The 18,889-nt window shown below is 34.5% G+C and overlaps 1 long non-coding RNA gene across 1 annotated transcript; it reads left to right on the top strand.

The window, feature by feature from the left end:
• The first annotated feature begins 15,775 nt into the window (after positions 1–15,775).
• On the top strand, positions 15,776–18,462 carry LOC145792322 (uncharacterized). The gene is made up of 2 exons (XR_014331707.1): positions 15,776–16,500; positions 16,757–18,462. It is a non-coding gene; the product is annotated as an uncharacterized LOC145792322 (long non-coding RNA).
• The last annotated feature ends 427 nt before the right edge of the window (positions 18,463–18,889 follow it).

Below are 18,889 nucleotides of genomic sequence, written 5' to 3'. Positions count from 1 at the left end.
TTGAACTTAGGTGTGTAAAGAAATGAGGTTTGGATGTGTATTTAATGAAGACCCAAGGCAAAATGTCAAAACTGCCCCGGAATTACATTAGTGGCCGGCCGGCCGGCCACCCACTTTTTTGGCCTAGTGCTGGTTTTGTGGTCCTCCGTGCATGGGAGGTGATTTTCTGGGTCTGAGAAGAAGGATTGAGGTATTTGAAGTATATTTGATTTCCGAGGATCTCAAACTTGCGTTCCGATTGTGCTGTTCCAAGGCCCGTTGTACCCCGACGCACGAACGTGCCCCAATTTCAACTATGAACAAGTGGCATCCTTTTGAGAATTTTGTAAAGCCTCCTACGTTGCATGTGCACATTGCATCGTGATTCATATGCTTATCATGTGTGCACAGAACATGCATTCAATTCCCTTGCATAGAATTTGCATGTTATCTTTTATCTTGCCTAGAATTTGCATACTCATTATCTTCCATAGAAATGCTTTTGCTTTTGACTATCTTGCATAAAATGTCGTGACATCTTATTGTCGTCTTGTGTTGCATAGAACACGCAGAGCACCTTATTATTGTCGTCTTATGTTGCATGGAACTTGCATTGTCATCTTACTGATTTTCAATTACGTTGCCTTGTGTCGTGTGCAGGTGCGGTGCTTTTTAAAACATCACTTTGTGCACCTATAGCACTTGTTCACTTTGTGCACCTATCATACTTGTTCACTTTGTGCATCTATCGCACTTGTTCACTTTGGGCATCTATCACACTTATTCACTTGGTGCATCTATCGCACTTGTTCACTTTGTGCATCTATCGCACCTATTCACTTTTTGCATCTATCGTATCTGTTCACTTTATGCATCTATCGTACCTGTTCACTTTGTGCATCAATCGCACCTGTTCACTTTGTGCATCAATCGCACCTGCTCACTTTGTGCATCTATCATACATATTCACTGCGGTCTTTTCTATTGTCTTTCATGATCATGGAATTTCAAAAAACTGGCTTCACGAAGTGTGTAAGTCCAGTTTTCAACTGCATTTATTGTGCCGGTGCATATCATATGCATCTTGCTACTAAACTACGCTTGTTTCATTCCTTATAAAGGGATACATAGGCATCTTTCGGGCTCAACCAATTTAATTTTTGTCTTGTTTGCTTTGCCAAGCCTTACAACCTTCTTAAAATGGGTCGTCTCTAGACTTCGAGCTCTGTCAAAGAAGGGCAACTGTAGATACCACATTTTTGACTGCCCTTACAACTTGGGCACCACCGAGTGATCACCCGATGATGAATTTGTATATGCTTGTCAAATGCTTGAATTCCTCAGCATGAAGCCTCAGCTTTGAGCCTCAGAAACATGCCAATTTTGCCCCATTTTTTAAGACCAAAACAGCAGCTTTTCAAGCCTGGCCATCTAAGATCTGCAAGCCTACTAGTGGCTGGCCAACCACTAATGGTGTACGGCGGCAAAACCAGATGTTTTCTTGGCCAACTGTCTCCATACATGCATGCACCATACCAGCAATATTTGTTTGGATATTTCCGAGAGTCTTTCATATATTTCTATATATAGATGACCTTCTCTTATGATATAGGGTTAGAAAAAATTTGTGGAGCAAAAGTTTAAAAAATATTTCCCTCTCTACATTTCTCTCCCTCTCTCTCTTGCACCGTACCTACTTTTGACCTACACTCTCTAAACCAAACTTGGAGGGTTCTTTGCTGAGGTTTTTAAGCTTGCATCTTAGCTCTTGAGGGTGTGAATTGGTGGTTTATAATTCAAAAAGGATACTCCTCTTCAATAGGTATAATTCCTAGCTTTGTTTCCCTTATTTATCTACTATATTTATTGTTGTTTTTGGGCTATTTTTCACCTATATTTTTAGGCTGAAACTTGTGGTTAAAAGCCATTAAAGGTAGAGGAGTGGACCACCCTTGTTTGAACCTTGCTTTCGAAGCTTTTGCCCTTGTGTTTCCCTTCCTTTCATTTTGAAATTTTTCCCACTGAATTTCAAGTTTTTTCAGAGGCTAAAAATCATGTTTTGAAGTCGCAAAAATGGATGGGTTAGCCATCCCTCCCTTGGCTTATTTACTAGCTTAAATTCTTCATCATTGAAGCCTACTTCTCTAGCTCTTTTGACTTCAATTTTAGCATTGTTTTAGCCTATTTTAGGACTGTTTTAAGTTGTTCATGTCATTCATGCTTTGTTAATAGGCTTGTAATGTACTGGTCCTCATAGGTTTGGTGTTTTAGGCCATAGACACCAACCTATTTGAGTTGATAGCATTTATTTAGTGCTTTCCATACATATGTTCATCTCTAATCACCATTGCATCTCCCTCATTTCTTGAATTTTCATTGCCTTGAGAGTTATTTCAATCGATTGGTTGTTTAAGCTTGAGATAAAGATCGTTGTGCTTAATGGTTTAATCTCCTCGGAGGTTCATTACCAATGGCATGACATCTCTCTCGTGCCCAAAACAACCCTTTGTTTGATACTTCTCTCTATTAGTGGACTCAATCTTCATTATTGGACTTAATTGACTAATGAATAGAAAGGTAATTAAAATGGAGTAATAAAATTGGGGCTAAAATAGAATAAGATAATAATATGGTTTGGTGTTCAACTGGATGTTAGTTGAACCCATTGAGTCTTACGCCATTTCATAGTTATTAGCGATGATAATGGTTTAAGAGTCAAATGTCAATCGCTTCCCTTGATCCATCGCATGATAAGAAGGAGGTTTTGTTGGTCATTTGGTTTCCCTCATTGAGCTTTTGTCCAATAGAGCCGTAGATCATCATGCAACAACTTTGCAGTTGTTGATGATTTGTGAATCAATTATATCCCTCATTTGAGCAATTTCATGATAGGGAGAGCCAAAGAGGATGAATATCGCCTGGGAACACCCCGTTTCTGCTCTCTTCATTTTCTATTGCAGCAAGGCCATATTGACTAGGGCTGGGCATAGGGTTATCTGACCCGCGCCAAACCGCCCTACCCGATCCAAACCGCACGCATGTGGGCGGTTTCGCAAACACATTAGGATAGGGTGCGGTTTGGATTTTATATAAATTTCGGGTTGCGAGCGGGTGCGAGTTTGAACCGCACCCGCCCAACCCGCCCGCATTAAATTAATTTCTTTTTCCCTCTGTCAAATCTAACCGTCCATCTCCATCTCACTCACCTCATCTATAACAAACAAAACAAAAAACCCTAATCGTTTCCCTCACTCTCTCAGTCTCATCTCAACTTAGCAGCACTATCTCTCTCTCTCTCTCACTCTCTCACCAATCACTCTCTCACTCTCTTGTTGTTCATCTTCATCTTCTGCACCGATCACTCTCTCACTCTCTCGTTGTTCATCTCATTGCAACGCCGATCTACTCACAGGTAAACTCTCTCTCTCTCTCTCTCTCTCTCAATCTCTATCTCTCTCTCTCTCTCTCTCTCGGCCCGATCGTTGATTTTTTTTTTACAACATATATATATATATCAGATATCTCTCTGATTTGATCTGTCTCCCTCACTCTCTCATCTCATTAGTCTTACTCTCTGGTTTTCTATCTCTGCTGCACCGATCGACTCACACAGGTAAGCCTCTCTCTCTCTCTCTCTCTCTCTCTCTCTCTCTCTCTCTTTCTCCCTAATCTCTCATCTCTGCACCGATTGAATCTGTGTTTCTTTGGAAATAAATCTAATTTTTTTTGGCCTCTGTGTTTGTTTTATTTTGGCCTCTGTGTTTGGAATCTGATCTTCATGTTTTGGAATCTGCACCGATCGAATCTGTGTTTTGGCCTCTGTATTTGTTTTGTTTTGTTTGATCTTAGTTGTGTTGAATCTGTAATATGTTGATCTTAGTTGTGTTTGTTTTGGCCTCTATTTGGAATGTAAATCTGAATCTGTTAATCACTTGTACAGATTGAATCCTTATGATTTACGAATGGTAAGTCTTGATAGATGGTAAGTCATTGAGACAGATTCAATCTTGATGGGGTGATAAGTTATTGAGACAGATTCAATCCAAATTGTAGATAGATTCAATCCAAATTGTAGATTCAATCTGTTATTAAGTCAATCTGTTTACATTCAATCAGTTTACATTGAATCTGTATGTTATTTAATTCTGAATTCTAAATATGTATATTGAATCTATTTACATTGAATCTGTAGAATCTGTTTACATTGAAGAATCTGTATGTTATGTAATTCTGAATTCAATCTGTTTACATTCAATATGTTTACATTGAATCTGTCTGTTTACGTTCAAACTGATTGATTCTGTCTGTATAATTTTGGTACATCTGAATCTATTTGTATAATTTTGGAATTCAATATGTTATTAAAATTGAATTGAATCTGTGTCTGTAAAATTGATTTGGTGACTGTATTTTTGTAATCCAGTTCAAATGGAGGATAGTATTCAATCTCCCGCAATCAATCTTGTACCTCCGGAATCCTCTAATTCTCAAATGAATCCTCTCTTAGTCGAACCCGAACCTGAACATGAACCTAAGCCTCCTAGACCCCCAAAGAGAAAGAGTGAAGGTGGAGGGGGGAGAGCACCATCTACAGTTTGGGATCATTTTGACAAGGTTGTAGGGACTGATGGGAAGCGTAGAGCCGTATGTAAATATTGTAAGAAAAAGTATATTGCTGACTCTAGACTTCATGGGACAAGTAATTTGAGGAGTCATAGACCCAATTGTAAAGAATATCCAAATAGGGATACAGATGGTCAACAAACATTAAATCTTAAACCGAAACAAAATGAAGAAGGTGTTGAGGTTGTAGCAACAATTTTTAATTTTGATACTTGTAAAAAGGCTCTTGCAGAGATGGTGGTCATTGGTGAGTTGCCATTTAGATTTGTGGAGGGTGTTGGGTTTAGAAGATTTTGTAATGTCATGCAACCCAAATTCACACCAATTTCCTCTTGACAAACCATATCTAGAGAAATGCTCAATATATTCAAGAATGAAAGGGATAAGTTAAAGAAGGCCATGAAAGGTCGTAGAATTTGCTTTACTACAGACACTTGGACATCTATTCAGAATTTGTGTTACATGTGTTTGACTGCTCATTTCATTGATGATAACTGGAAACTTCAAAAAAGAATCATAAATTTTCAACAAGTTGAGGATCACAAAGGAGAAACATAGGGTTGAAAAATTGAGTCGTGTTTGATTGAGTGGAACATTGATAGCATATTCACCTTAACAGTTGATAATGCTAGTTCTAATAATCTTACCATTCAATATTTGAAAGCGATAACCAAAGATTGGAAGGGGACTATTTTGCAACATGGGTTTGTTCATATGCGTTGTTGTGCACATATTCTTAATCTCGTTGTGAGTGATGGGTTGAAAGAAATGGATGATTCTATTGCCAACATTAGACTTGCGGTGAGATATGTGAGGTCTTCTCCTCATAGGCATGATGTTTTTAAGAAGTGTGCGGCCACAGTCAAACTTGATTTAAAAGCTCTTGTATGCCTAGATGTACCAACTAGGTGGAACTCTACCTATTTAATGCTAGAGGCCGCTGAAAAGTATGAGAAGACTTTTAACCGATTGAAGTTTGTGGATTCCAACTTTGAACCTTATTTCAAGGATGTTGATGGTGGCATAAGAAGAAGTCCGAATGAGTTGGATTGGAAAAAATGTAGAATTTTTTTGAGGTTTCTAAAATTATATTATGTTGCAACTAAGAAATTTTCGGGGTCTCTCTTTGTTACTTCCAATGCTTTTTACAAAGAGATGTTTGTTATTGAAAGCAAAATTAACCAATTAATTTTGGAGGAGGATTATACTTTGAGCACAATGGCAAAGACTATGAAGCTAAAGTTTAGCAAGTATTGGGGGGATAGAAGTAAAATCAATTTGTTGTTGTATGTTGCGGTGGTTCTTGATCCTACCAAAAAAATGACATACTTGGAGTTTTGTTTTTCCAATTTATTTCTTGGAGATAATAGAAAGGTGGAAGAGATGGTAGACAAGGTTACGAGTTGCTTGAGTCGTTTGTATAGCCATTATGTCACACTTTATCCTTCAAATGAGAAACTTCCAAGTGTGAGTGAAGTTGTGAATATGGTGGAAGATGATGATGATGATGATCCCTATTCTTTAGTTGACTCCCAATTTAATTCCTGTTTGGAGGGGCAATGCACTAGTGGATCTAAGTCGGAATTGGAACAATATTTATCCGAGGTTGAACATTTTGTAAAGAATCAAACATTTGAGATTTGGATTATTGGAAGGTGAATGCAACCAAATATAGAGTGTTATCACAACTTGCAAGGGATGTGTTGGCCATGCCTATTTCTACCGTTGCATCGGAGTCGGCTTTTAGTATGGGAGGGCGTATTCTTGACCCATTTTGTAGTTCACTCTCGCCTTCTATGGTTGAAGCTCTTATATGTACTCAAAATTGGCTTCGAAGCAACCTTCCAATTTCTCTTCGAAAGGTGATGGATGATGTGGAAGAATTTGAGCAATATGACTCGGGTAAATGAGAATTTATTTATCTTTATTTTTATTTGTATTATTCATTTCTAATGTAAGTTTTATTAATCTTCTCTTGTTGACTTCTAATTAGGTACTTTGTAAGTTTTATTACCTATAATGTAGATGCTATAATTGATGTCTAATATTCATTTGCTCATTGGTAATTTTTTCATATGCTCAGCACATTTTCTTACTATATTGAGATGCAATATATAGACATTTGTTTATCTTTTCATTTCTTACTATAATTGAAGATTAAAGTTTATATTTTTTTCAATTTGTTTTTGTGTAGGATTCATCAACAAAATGCATGGAATTGGAATTGAAATTGGAATCTGTGAAAGTTAGATTGGATGTGAATGAAGTTTGACAACATGTGAATGAAGGATTGGAATTGAAATGTTTTTATTTTATTTCATGGGTTTGTATTGAACGAAGTTTGACAACAATTTTTTTTTTTTAATTGCATTTTGGTTTTGGATGAATGTAAGTTAATGATTTTTTTTATTTTTTTATTTTTTATTTTTTTGCATTTTGGATGAATGTAGGTTAATGAAGAATTACTTTCTTTTTTTTTTTTTTTTTTTTTGTATTTGGGTTAGGAATGATGAATGTAGAATTTTCAATGTAGGATTTTTTTTATTTGGGTTATGAATGATGAATGTAGAATGAATGCAAGTAAATGATGAATGTAGATTTTGAATGATTTGTTTAGGTTACGAATTGAATTTGTTGTGTTTTTTATTTTATAAGTTTTAATTCATTAATTATTAATGTTGGAGCATTTTATAAAGTATGAGGAAAAATATCCAAAATAAAGATTGACAAAATGGGAGGAAAAAAAAGGGTTTAAAAATAATTTTTGAAAAAAAGTTCAATCTGCAAACCGCCCACAACCACCCGCATATCCGCAAACCCTATCCGCACCAACCGCAAACCGCATTGCGGGCGGTTGCGGGTTGACTTTTTCCCAAACCACATAGATGCGGACGGGTCCAAACCGAACCGCAAACCGTCCCAAACCGAACTGCAGACACCCCTAATATTTACATTATTGGCTAGCCGGCCACTATTTGCAGCCTGTCATCCACTACTTCTGGCTGGCCGGCCACTTTTGTGTCAACAGGCAGTGTTATTTTCTTGCAAGGCAGAGCAGAAGAAGAGGCAAAACTGGAGTTTTTTTTGCAAGCAAAACAGTCCTGGCAGCAAAATCGAAGTGTTTCCGGGAGGATGTTCACATTGGCATGCACGATTCACTACCCCGCTCGAGTTTAATTAGTTGTTAATTTGTTAATTAAACTAGTTGATCCCATGTGTAATAATTAGTGAATACCCATTTGTAACTAATTAGTTAGTGTAATTAATTAGTTAATTTCAATTTGTAATAATTAGCTAGCGTAGTTAATTTATTTCATTTGGTTTTAAATGACTAGTTAATTAGCTTAGCTAGGATATTCATTCGAGCCCTCTTGCGCGATGGCAAACTTGTAATAATGTGTATGTCTTCCAACCCCACGTCTTTCTCCTTTTTATTTACTTGCTTATGATGGATAGCATTGAACATCATGTTTCTTTTAGCATTTTCCATAATTTGCATTCATTCGTCTTGCATGCATTAGGTTTGGTTCATTATTCTAACAGCATTGTCATTTATTACTTCCTTGAATACGTGCGCCACTGCATGCTATCAAAGTGATTCACATGACATTTTATACAACCAAACCTCGTAATTGCATTTTTGTATGTTTTGCATTAGTCATTTTGCATCATTAGAATCGTGCATTTTTCCTAACTATTTTATCTCTTTTTGGCTTGCCTTGGAGTACTAGGTGAGCACTTATTATTTTAGCATATTGCATGAGTATTAATATTGCCATGTCAAGCATAATTACTATGTGGCTAAGTGCTTAAGTAATATAACTGTTGAATGCTTGTGAATGAAGGCTAATTACTTAAATTGCAATGATTTGATCAAATGTACATATGAGATCACTTTTTTTCAAGTGGTACGTATTCAAACCATTTTGCAAAACAAACACGAAATCAAAATGTTCCAATATTTGCAAATTAGTCTATACTTATGTGCAACACACAGCAACGTTAGCCTAATAATCGGAACAAGAGCATATATTATAAATAAGAATCACATTATGATTAGTAGAGGCCGATCTTTGATCGGACGAGTGTGGTGCTCAATTCATGACCTTCCCCTCTTGTATCTAAGTTTCTGAGCCAAGAGACTTTGGTGATGACGAACTAATGGCCTTTGGCACGAGTCTCGGGTTTCCTAAATTTTCCAAAAATATTTAGGTGACGACTCTGTAATCTGGCAAACCAGTCCATTCTTGCCATTTTTTATTCAAAATCGATTTTCCAAAAGATTTGCCGAATGTGGACTTTTTTGTGTTTATCTATTTCATATTGCACTTGTGAATTCAGATTCAGAACCACGGGAGTCCGAACTATAGGGCTGGTCGTATCCAAAAGAAGCATGAAAAGTAAGCAATAGCGGCGTTTCCTCCAGCACATATTTGATAAATCATTCATTTCAATTCGTACACTTTCATTTATTAATTTGTTTTATGTTTCGTTCATTTTCCATTCATCTTTAGGCATTGTAGAGGGTCAGAACATGCTCATAAATGAATTTAGCGGGTCGGGGAAGTTAACAGAAAAATATAGGTCTTCCCCTTATTTTTTGCACGTGCGGGAGGTGCTTCCCCTACGGCCGCTCGTGCAATTAAAGTAGTGTGCAAGCCCCTGATCAACCCTGTGTTCCGCATGTGCGGGACTCTCGGCCGCACGTGTGGTTCTAGGCAATTCAGTCCAGTCCGAAAATGGCTCAAAGCGTGATCTTCCATATTCATTTCCAAGCTCAATTTCATGCAAAAAGAACTCAAAAACATGATATACTAACATAATTCAAGGGTAATTACAACTCAAACACATCAATCTTGCCTCACTAGTAAATAGAACTAGATAATATTATGGACTGTTTGATGTATTAGAGCATTTCTGGAAGAGGATGTATAGCGATCCCGGTATTCCTCTCATGGTTTATTGTATTCCGGACTCGGTTCTGTGGATGTGTGTTGTTGTCTTATTCTCGTTTCCATCCTTTACTCTTTATATTTGAGTTTTGGATTGTGTTGGGCAGGTTTGAAATAGGTTGGTTGTGTTTAGAAACATAGAGTTGATGCCCAGATTTTGGCCTTCATTCTCGAGCGGGGCTTTTGACGCTCGAGCGGGAAATTTTACGATCGAGCGGGGTTATTCAGTCTTCAGTATTTTTCCCTGCAGGACATCGGGCGCTCGAGCGTCCACTTTTACGCTCGAGCGGGGACCTTCGTCTGCAGAACTTCTAGAAGTGCGCATTCGACACTCGAGCGTCTATTTTCATGCTCGAGCGGGAGTCTGTGTCTGACGCTCGAGCGGGGCATTCCACGCTCGAGTGGACTGTGATGTATATCAGTCCGAGGGAAGCCATTTTTTAACCACTTTTTCGACCCATTCTCTCTCTAGCTTTCCAAAACCTTAATTTGAGAGCTCCTCTCTCTAGAACTCTCTCTCTCTCTCTCTCTCTCTCTGCATTTTGATCTTGGTTTAGTGAGACCCAAACATTGTGTCTTCATTAAAGTGTTGGAGTTTCTCAAGACCTCCATTTTGATCCGAAAAGTTGTGAGTTTGGAACACCTTCGAGTTTCTTCATCTTCACCTTTGAGTCTCATCTCTTGAGGTAGGAATAACCTACTCCTTTCTATGAGGTTTAACATAGATGTTATGTATTTTGTATAGATGGTGTTGTTTGGGGTTGTTGGGTGAAGTTAGGGTTTTGAAATTGAAATTATAAAAGAGGGTTTTCTATTTTTGGGGTTCCAAGTGTATGAGCGGTCTCTAAAATAAAGTTATGGTGTTTAATTGATGAAATTTGGCCCTAGGAGCAATATTTGAGAAAATGGGGGATAAGCCCTAATTTAATGTAATTGATTAATTGTTTAATTAATTCGGGATATATGGAAATACGAAATTGAGTTGAAAACCACGAAATTGGGAGATTATGAGATTGAATGGTGGAGTTGGAATGATTAATCACTCACCTTTGAAATTGTAGATAATTTATCGGTTTGATAATCTAATATCTATTTAGAAATAACTGCTTTGGGCTATCGGTGGAGGATAGTCTTGATTGTTCTAGACACTGCATGATGATTAGGTGAATTAAAACTAATCGATTGAGTATGTCATTGAATATGACGGATGGAACAACACATTGAATATGTGTTGTGCTTGATCATTGTATATGATAAATGTTTAAATGCATTGCATATGTATGTTGTTTGGAAGAAGGTAGGGGATGTACTCCAAGGTTTGAGAGGAGATAGGGGATGTACTCTCAAACCTGTTTGGGAGGAGATAGGGGATGGACTCCATTGATAATTAAGTTGGCCGGAGTGTCCAGGGTGAAAGTCCCGAAATCTTGATTACATTTGCATAACGTAGATAATTGAAGTATTGAAGTGGTTTTAATATGAGTTGTAGTCTCATTTGAATTATGGAGAATGGAAATGTTTTAATATGAGTTGTAATCTCATTTAAATTGTTTGGCTAGATAGTGAGTCATGCTTATGAATTTGAACTGGGTAAGTAAAGGAAAAGCGGAATGAAACACGGATGTATTTGTCATGAAACTGAAAAGTGTTGTAAGTTGATTTACGAGTGTTAAACATTTATCAAATGCTAATGTTTTAGTTATTTCTCATATTTGGTTTAGTATATCTCTACTGGGCTTTGGCTCACCCTATATGGGACATCATTTTTAGGTACAGGTGATATGTCGCCTCCAAAGTCTTGGCTTGGAAGGTTTTGGGAGTTGAAGACTCTTTTGGTTGTTTTTGCTATTTTGGTGATACATGTAAATTCAAGCCAAGGGCTTATCTTGTATAGAGAGTTAGAACTCCTCTTTTGTTGTAACCAAGTGTTGACTTGGAAAGTTGTAAGTCTATAGGGCATTTACTTTTGTTGTCAACATGTATTACTTTTTGTAAGAATACTCTGATGTATGGGATATGATATCTCTTTCTTGTATCATGTATGTATGATTTATGGGTTTATTTTGAGGGCGTTATGGATGCAAGATGACTATAGGAGTACTTTTGCTAGTGAAGTTTTGGTCTTCCTCCAAAAGAAATGGGGTGACTGTTGTGCGGGAGGCACATCGGCCATTATTGTGAGCCATATTGGCCTATTTCGAGGCCCGTTTCGATTATCCAAACCATTCACTTTTTAAAGAACATCGAGTATAACATACCTGCAAAAAATTAAGTTGATCGAATATCATTAACCATTACATCAAATTGCATATGTATCTATAAAAATAAATAACAACTGTAATTTGAAATATAAAATGGAATACAAATCACTGTGTTTGGTTTGAGTTTTCTGGATTAAGTTTTTTGAAAACTGAGTTTTTTAATTTTTGTGTTTTTTTTTTTATTTTCAGTGAATATTTTTAAAATTTTAAACATTTTTTTTTATTTTTTTAGATACACCTTATTTAGATGTGTCTAAAAAGTAAAAAAATTGTGAAAAAATATTTTAAAAAATTAAGAAATACATAAAAATACAAAAAATGTACTAAATTCTTGTATTTTTTTTTTGTATTTTTGATATTTAGTGAATTTTTAAAAGATTTTTTTCACAATTTTTTTACTTTTTAGGTGTATGTATGTTAGGCGTGTCTAAAAAGTAAAAAATTTGCATAAAATATGAAAAAAAATTCAGTAAAAACAAAAAAATACGGAAAATAAGAGTGTAGAATTTTCTAAAAACTGTTTTTAAAAAATGGGAACCAAGCAAAGTGAATGTGATTAGATGAAAGGGTTAACAATCTTTGATCAACTTGATTATTTGCAAGTATATTTTATTTGATGTGCTTTATAAAATGAACAATTTAGATTATCAAAATGGACTCTAAAATAAACCCATATGACTATACAACAGTGGCTGTCGTGCCACCCCATCTCTTCCTCCAAAGGGCTCTTCATCTCAAGAGACATTTTGCCCATTTCATTTTGGCTCTCCACAAGTAGCCAGCATCCATTGCTAGATCAAAGGCTTTTTTGCCGTTTTGTCCATATCTACTTACTGTCTCAATCTTTATTGCATCTCTACTAGCTTCATATTTGTTGTTTATTCTTTTCTCTAGCTCATGATCATTTAAAAATATTATCGTTAAAAAAATATGATCGTGTAAACATATTATTTAAAAAATTAATTTAATAATATATTTTAAAAAATAAATATTTAAAAATGTCACGTTAGTGACCACAGCAACACCAAGTGTACATGCAACGTGTCACCAAAATGATTGTATTTTTATTTATCTTTATAATATTTATCTTTTAAAAGTTAGTTAAGTTAATTTGATTGGTTAATTAAAATGAAGAGTATAGTTGAAATATACACTAACCAAATTAGTTAAGCAAAATAAAGAGTACTTTTCTATAATAAAAAGGCATTTTACCTGACGGCCTTAGAATTGCTCTTTAGGGTTTGCAAAATGAGTTGTACCGTGTCCGTCTCTGCATTTTGCACACACCAGTCATTGCTGCTTTGATTAAATAAGATCTTCAAGTATATATAAAAGGGTTATTTTGACAATAAATTAAAATAATTAAAATATTAAAAAGTCATTATAAAAAAATTAAATAATTATTTATTTATTTATTATAAAACATCAATTAAAATAGTCAATTTTAAAACACAATCCAAAGTGAGCTTCCATGTTCCGACCAGGTACTGGCAAAATGAAATTTCCTTCACTCTTCCAAATTGTGTAAATCAAAACATAAATTATTCTATATTTTAGAAAGTATATTAATTCCATCTAAAATTATAAATTTGATTATTTTAAACGTTAACAAAATATTTCTTTAATTACTAGTCATTGTTTGCTAGCCTGCTACTCGTCATCTCCCATTATCATTAGTATTTGTCCATCATTCATCATTAAAAGAGAATAATCACTTTATAAGGAGACTAAGAAATAATCATTTTATAAGAAATTTGACCATAAACCCCTCTTAGTTTCCTGTTCTTGTTAAAAGGACCAAAAAAAAAAAAAAAAAATTAGTACTTCCAAAAATCCCTCATAGCTGTAAAGTTTAATATTGTATTTGATCATTGTACACTCTTTTTTTTCTCTTTCTTTTAAGTACTTTCTCTCTTCATCAACATGATAGTTGTTCATCGCCTCTACCATCTTCATCATCTGCCGGCATCACTTATCTTCACCTTCAGCTGGTGACCACCATTTTTACTGTCAAACCACCATCATCTCAAATTTGATACTTACGAACTCAAATTTGAGATCAGTAGCTTTAGATCTGAGATAAATGAACTCAGATTTGATAATTAAAAAAATGAGAAATCGAGAGATTATAATGAAATAAATGGTAAGAGAGAGAGAGAGCGAGAGAGAGAGAGAGAAAGGTCTCAGATTTGAGATTTGTGAACTATTGCGAATGGTCATTTTCCAGTGACGATGACTGTAAATGATCTCAGATCTAAGGTTATAGATGTGACAAGCGACGGCGGCAATGAGCACAGTAGAAAAAGTGTTCCATAGTGAGCAGCGGTGGCAGTGCCGGTGGAAAGCAACAGTGGTAAGAGAGCAAGACATAGAGATGAGAGATTGAGATGAGATAACAGATCTGATATACATATATATATATATATATATATATACACACGAGGGAACTATATGAATTTTGGAATGATCCATATAATTCTTGTCCTTTTAAAGGATAAGTCAGACAGTGAGGAGTCTATCACAAAATCCTCCATATATTTTATTATTAGCAGTTGATATCAAGCGTTCTTCCTCTTTTTTTTTTTTTTTTTTTTTGAAATCATGAGTAATGAGTGCTCTAAACTGTGTTATTGTTTTTATTGTGTAACACAAAGGAACTAAAAGAATTGATTTTTCAACCCACGTGTTGTTGCCTGCCCACCTGGTGATCATTTTGAACAGCCATATTAGGTCTTGATTTATAACATCCTTGCACTTTGTGTTGAAAGTGGAATCTCACAAATAGAGCCTTCATGGCCATTGACAATGACAATAACCTAAATCTTTGAAATAAAAATTCAAAGCATATAACATTAGAAACGTTAGACTAGACTAGAAATTCATCCATTATGAATTTATATTGTTGAGAGGATTCAGAATTTTATCACTAAGGCCATATTTAGTTTGGTATTTAGAAACTTGCACTACAATATATAAGAGTTTTACAGATCAAATGTTTTAGTCTTTAAAAGTGAAAATTTTGTTACAAAAGATATTTAGGAACCAATTTCCATTGTCATGAGGATAGTCACTAAAAGGTCGTCCCGAAAAATAAAAAACGAGGCTTTTAGCGACAAAATTTAGAAAATGTCACTAATAAATAGACTTTTAAGGACAAAATAATTTGGTCTCAAAATGATTTATTTTTTTAGACAAAAAATTTGGTCCCAAAAGGATAATAATTCATCACTACTGTCCAATTTTTGTTGCTAAAAATATAATGACCACAATTTTCGCAACAAAATTATTTGTCCTTAAAAAATAATTTTGTCCCTAAATTTTGGTCTCTAAAACCTTAATTTTTTATAGTGTTGTTTCAATTCGTTTTTTTTTTTAAACAAAGATTAGTTTCATAAAAAAATTTAAAAAAATTAAAAGCATTTATCATTTTTATATAGTTTTATTTTTTCAGGGTGAAAATAATTTTTAAAAATTTAAAAATATTCTTTTGATATTTATTTTTGTTAGATTATTTTTTTTTTAAGTCAGAAAATTGTTTCAAAAGCACAAACCAAACATGGCCTAAGATTTCTCAAAAATAAATCTTAGGTAACGGGTTTTAAATTTGGGATATTTACTAATAAATCTCATCTCATAAACAAGTACTCCAATTAGTCCCAAATTTTTTCTATTGATCTGTTAAGTCTTATTAGTGGAAAGTTTCATTCTTTGTAGTCCTATTTTTTATTTTAAAAGTATTTTGGTGGATGATTATACCTTTTTTATTAATGTGATAGGTATGATATGACACTCTAATGTAGCAGGTATGATGTGACTGTAGACACCTCATTTTGACTAGCCATAAGACTTGGGTGCTTTTTTTTTATTACCCAATGATGAAAATCAGAATGTGTCTTGCAAAATTCTTAGTAAAAAAAAAATATGGAATTTAAGCTTTACTCTCTACCCTATGCCTATTTTGGCCAAGGGTTTAGGTCCCGTCGGGCACCAAAGCAAAGCTGGAGTGAATCGAAGCGAAATGGGCAATATCCTCTCTAGCCAATCGACTGCCCCAGAGACAAATTCGCCCAGTTTTTGTGTTGGTTTGAGTGGGGCACTTCACAATCCATTTTTCTGGTACATTATGCATTGAATGCATGTATATTTATCCTTCATTGCGTAATGCTTAATCCAGTGAAGGTAATGCTCCACTTTTGTCTTTCATTAGCTCCATTAGTGCTTAATTAGTGCTCCATTTGCATCATTATCTTCATTAATGCTCCATTCTTGTCTTCCATTATTTCTCCAATTGCATTGCCTATATGTATACATTAGATTGTTGAGAGGATGAGGAGGATAGATTGAGTAGCGAATGCTAGACATAGAGAAGAAGAGAGTTTAAGCTTTGAGTTCAAGAGTTAGCCAAAACTAAGTATTAGTTGTGAATTTTCATTTTCTCAAGCTATACAACATATGTCATCTTCCTTGCAAATATCACTCAAGAACCGAGTCCTCAAGCTTTGATCAAAGAGAGAGTAGCCTTGCTAAGTTGAAAAAGATTAAAGAGTAATCATACACTTGTCCGAAACCATCATTCTAAGCTCAAATTCCAAGCTCTTGAATTGAGGATTAAGATCATAATTCACAACTTTGAGGGTGATCAAGAGGAAGTTTGGAAATCAAGAAGTCCACTCTTTCTTTGGAAGGTAAATTTCAATTCTTTCATTTCTATTTCAAATTCATTTTCTTGCTTTTGTTTCATATTGTTTGGTTGTAATCTAACCGAAAGCGGTTAGTTTTCAATTCTTTTCATTTTCTTGCATTTTTTATCTCCTACTCATGTTCTTGAACTTTCTACCTTATATTTGTTTTCTTACTTTAGTTTCATATTATTTTTGTTGTAATTTATCGGAAGTGGGTAGTTGAGCCACATGCATATTCCTTATTTGTTCATTTTTTCAGTTTTGCAACAAGATAGGTTTTGTTAGGCCCAGTTGACCGGCCGACCAGTTAGTTTCTTTTGGACAAAACAGAGCAATCTTCTGGTGTTGAGCATACTAGTTTCCGACAATCCTCAAGATACATGAAGTTTCTATTTTGTTTGTTTGTTTTTTTTTTTTTTTATTTGAGTGTTTTGTGAGTTTTTATTTTGTTGTAATATTTTTCTTCTCCCACTCTCATTTGGTTTGTAATTATCTATTCAAGTATTGTAATAATTTCCCTCCCCGCTTCTTTTTACCCTATTCTTATACTTACTTTCCTTATTTGTGCATAAGCATCATATTTTTTTTTTTACATTAAATCCATGCTTTGCATTCATATTTCATATATCTTGATTCGGCTAAGTTTGCATTTATGGATTTAATCAATTCCTACGTGATTATGTGCGCTACTTTATGTTCTTGACATGATTCACATGTGATATCTTATAAACTGAATCTTTAGTAGCATCTCGTGTGTGAATTGCATTAAAATTTTATATATAAGATCATGCATATTTCGCTAACTTTGTTTTGTAGTTGTTCGCAGGACGTCAGTAAACATGTAAGTTTATATTTTTTAGCATCTCCTTTATGTGTATTTTTCTGACTATGTTTAGCATCCTACCATGATGTTACTTGCTTACTTCATATAACCGTATGCATGCCTATGGATAGAGGTCGTGTCGCTTAATTTGGAATGATGTCGATTTTCATGTTTGTAAACTCAATTTCTTTGAGTTGTACATTTTCAAAACTCTTTCAAAATATATGAAATCAAATTGTTCCAAAATAAATGACATAGTCTATACTTGTATGCTTCACATAATAATTTTTAGGATTTATTAAATAAGCAAAATATGGTATAAAGTAAATAAAACTCATATCATAGTTTAGTAGAGGCCGATCTTTTGATCGGGTAAGCAGGGGTGCTCAATTAATGACATTTCCCTCTCATACATTAGGTTCCAAACCAAAACATATTTCGATACAATGGACAGTGGTCTTGATACGAGTCATGGGTTTCCTAATTTTCCAAAATATTTAGTAGCGACTTTAAGATCTAGTGATGCAATCCTTTTCTAACAAATGTTTTGTAATAAAATAGATTTTCTATAAAAGTTGCCGGATTTGGACTCTCATCTATGTTTCACATTACACTCGTGAGACTAGATCAAAAAGATCAAATGGCCAAACTATTTAGCACGCACAGATATGCCCGGGGCAATGTTACAGTGACACTCCAAAAAAATTAAAAACTTCTTAATGTACTTTTTTTAAATGTGACATGTGGCACTCCAAAAAACTTAAAAACTCTTTAGTGTACTTTTCCCAAATATAATATGTGACACTCCATCGTGGCAAGTATGATGTGACACTTCAAAAAAATTAAAAACTCCTTATTGTATTTTTTCTAAATGTGGCAATGTGGCGGGTATGATGCGACAACTAAAAAGTCCTTAGTGCAATTTTTTTTTAAATGTGATGATGTGACAGGTATAGTGTGACACTCCAAAAAAATTTAAACACTCCTTAGTGTACTTTTCCTAAATGTGATGACGTAGCGGGTATGATGTTATAACTAAAAATTCCTTAGTGTATTTTTTTAAAATGTGACAATGTGGTGGGTGTAGTGTGATACTCAAAAAAAAAAAAAAAAAAAAAAAAAAAAAAAAAAAAAACTAAAAACTTTTTAGTGTATTTTTTTCCTAAATGTAACATGTGACACTCCAACGTGGCGAATATGATGCAACACGCTAAAAAAACTACATGTGATACTCCAAAAAAAACTAAAAACTCCTTAGTGTACTTTTCTTAAATGTGACAACGTAATGGATATGATGTAATACTCCAAAAAATAATAAAAATTCATTATTGTACTTTTCTTAAATGTGACACTCCAACGTAGAGGGTATGATATGACGTTAAAAATTTTCTTAGTATATTTTTTTCATATGTGACACTCTATTTGTAGCGGGCAAAGGAGTTATTACACATCCAAAAGGACTAAATGGATCACAAGAAAAAAAATATGGGACGATATGGATCAGAAATTCAAAAAATGTGACTTGTTGGTCAATTTCCCTTTTAAATTTTCCACAAAAAAAATGATAAA

Source organism: Camellia sinensis, chromosome 6 (assembly GCF_055761805.1).
Source record: "Camellia sinensis isolate YWXY chromosome 6, ASM5576180v1, whole genome shotgun sequence".
NCBI classification, from domain to species: Eukaryota; Viridiplantae; Streptophyta; class Magnoliopsida; order Ericales; family Theaceae; genus Camellia; species Camellia sinensis.
This window is presented reverse-complemented; position numbering and strand designations above follow the sequence as displayed.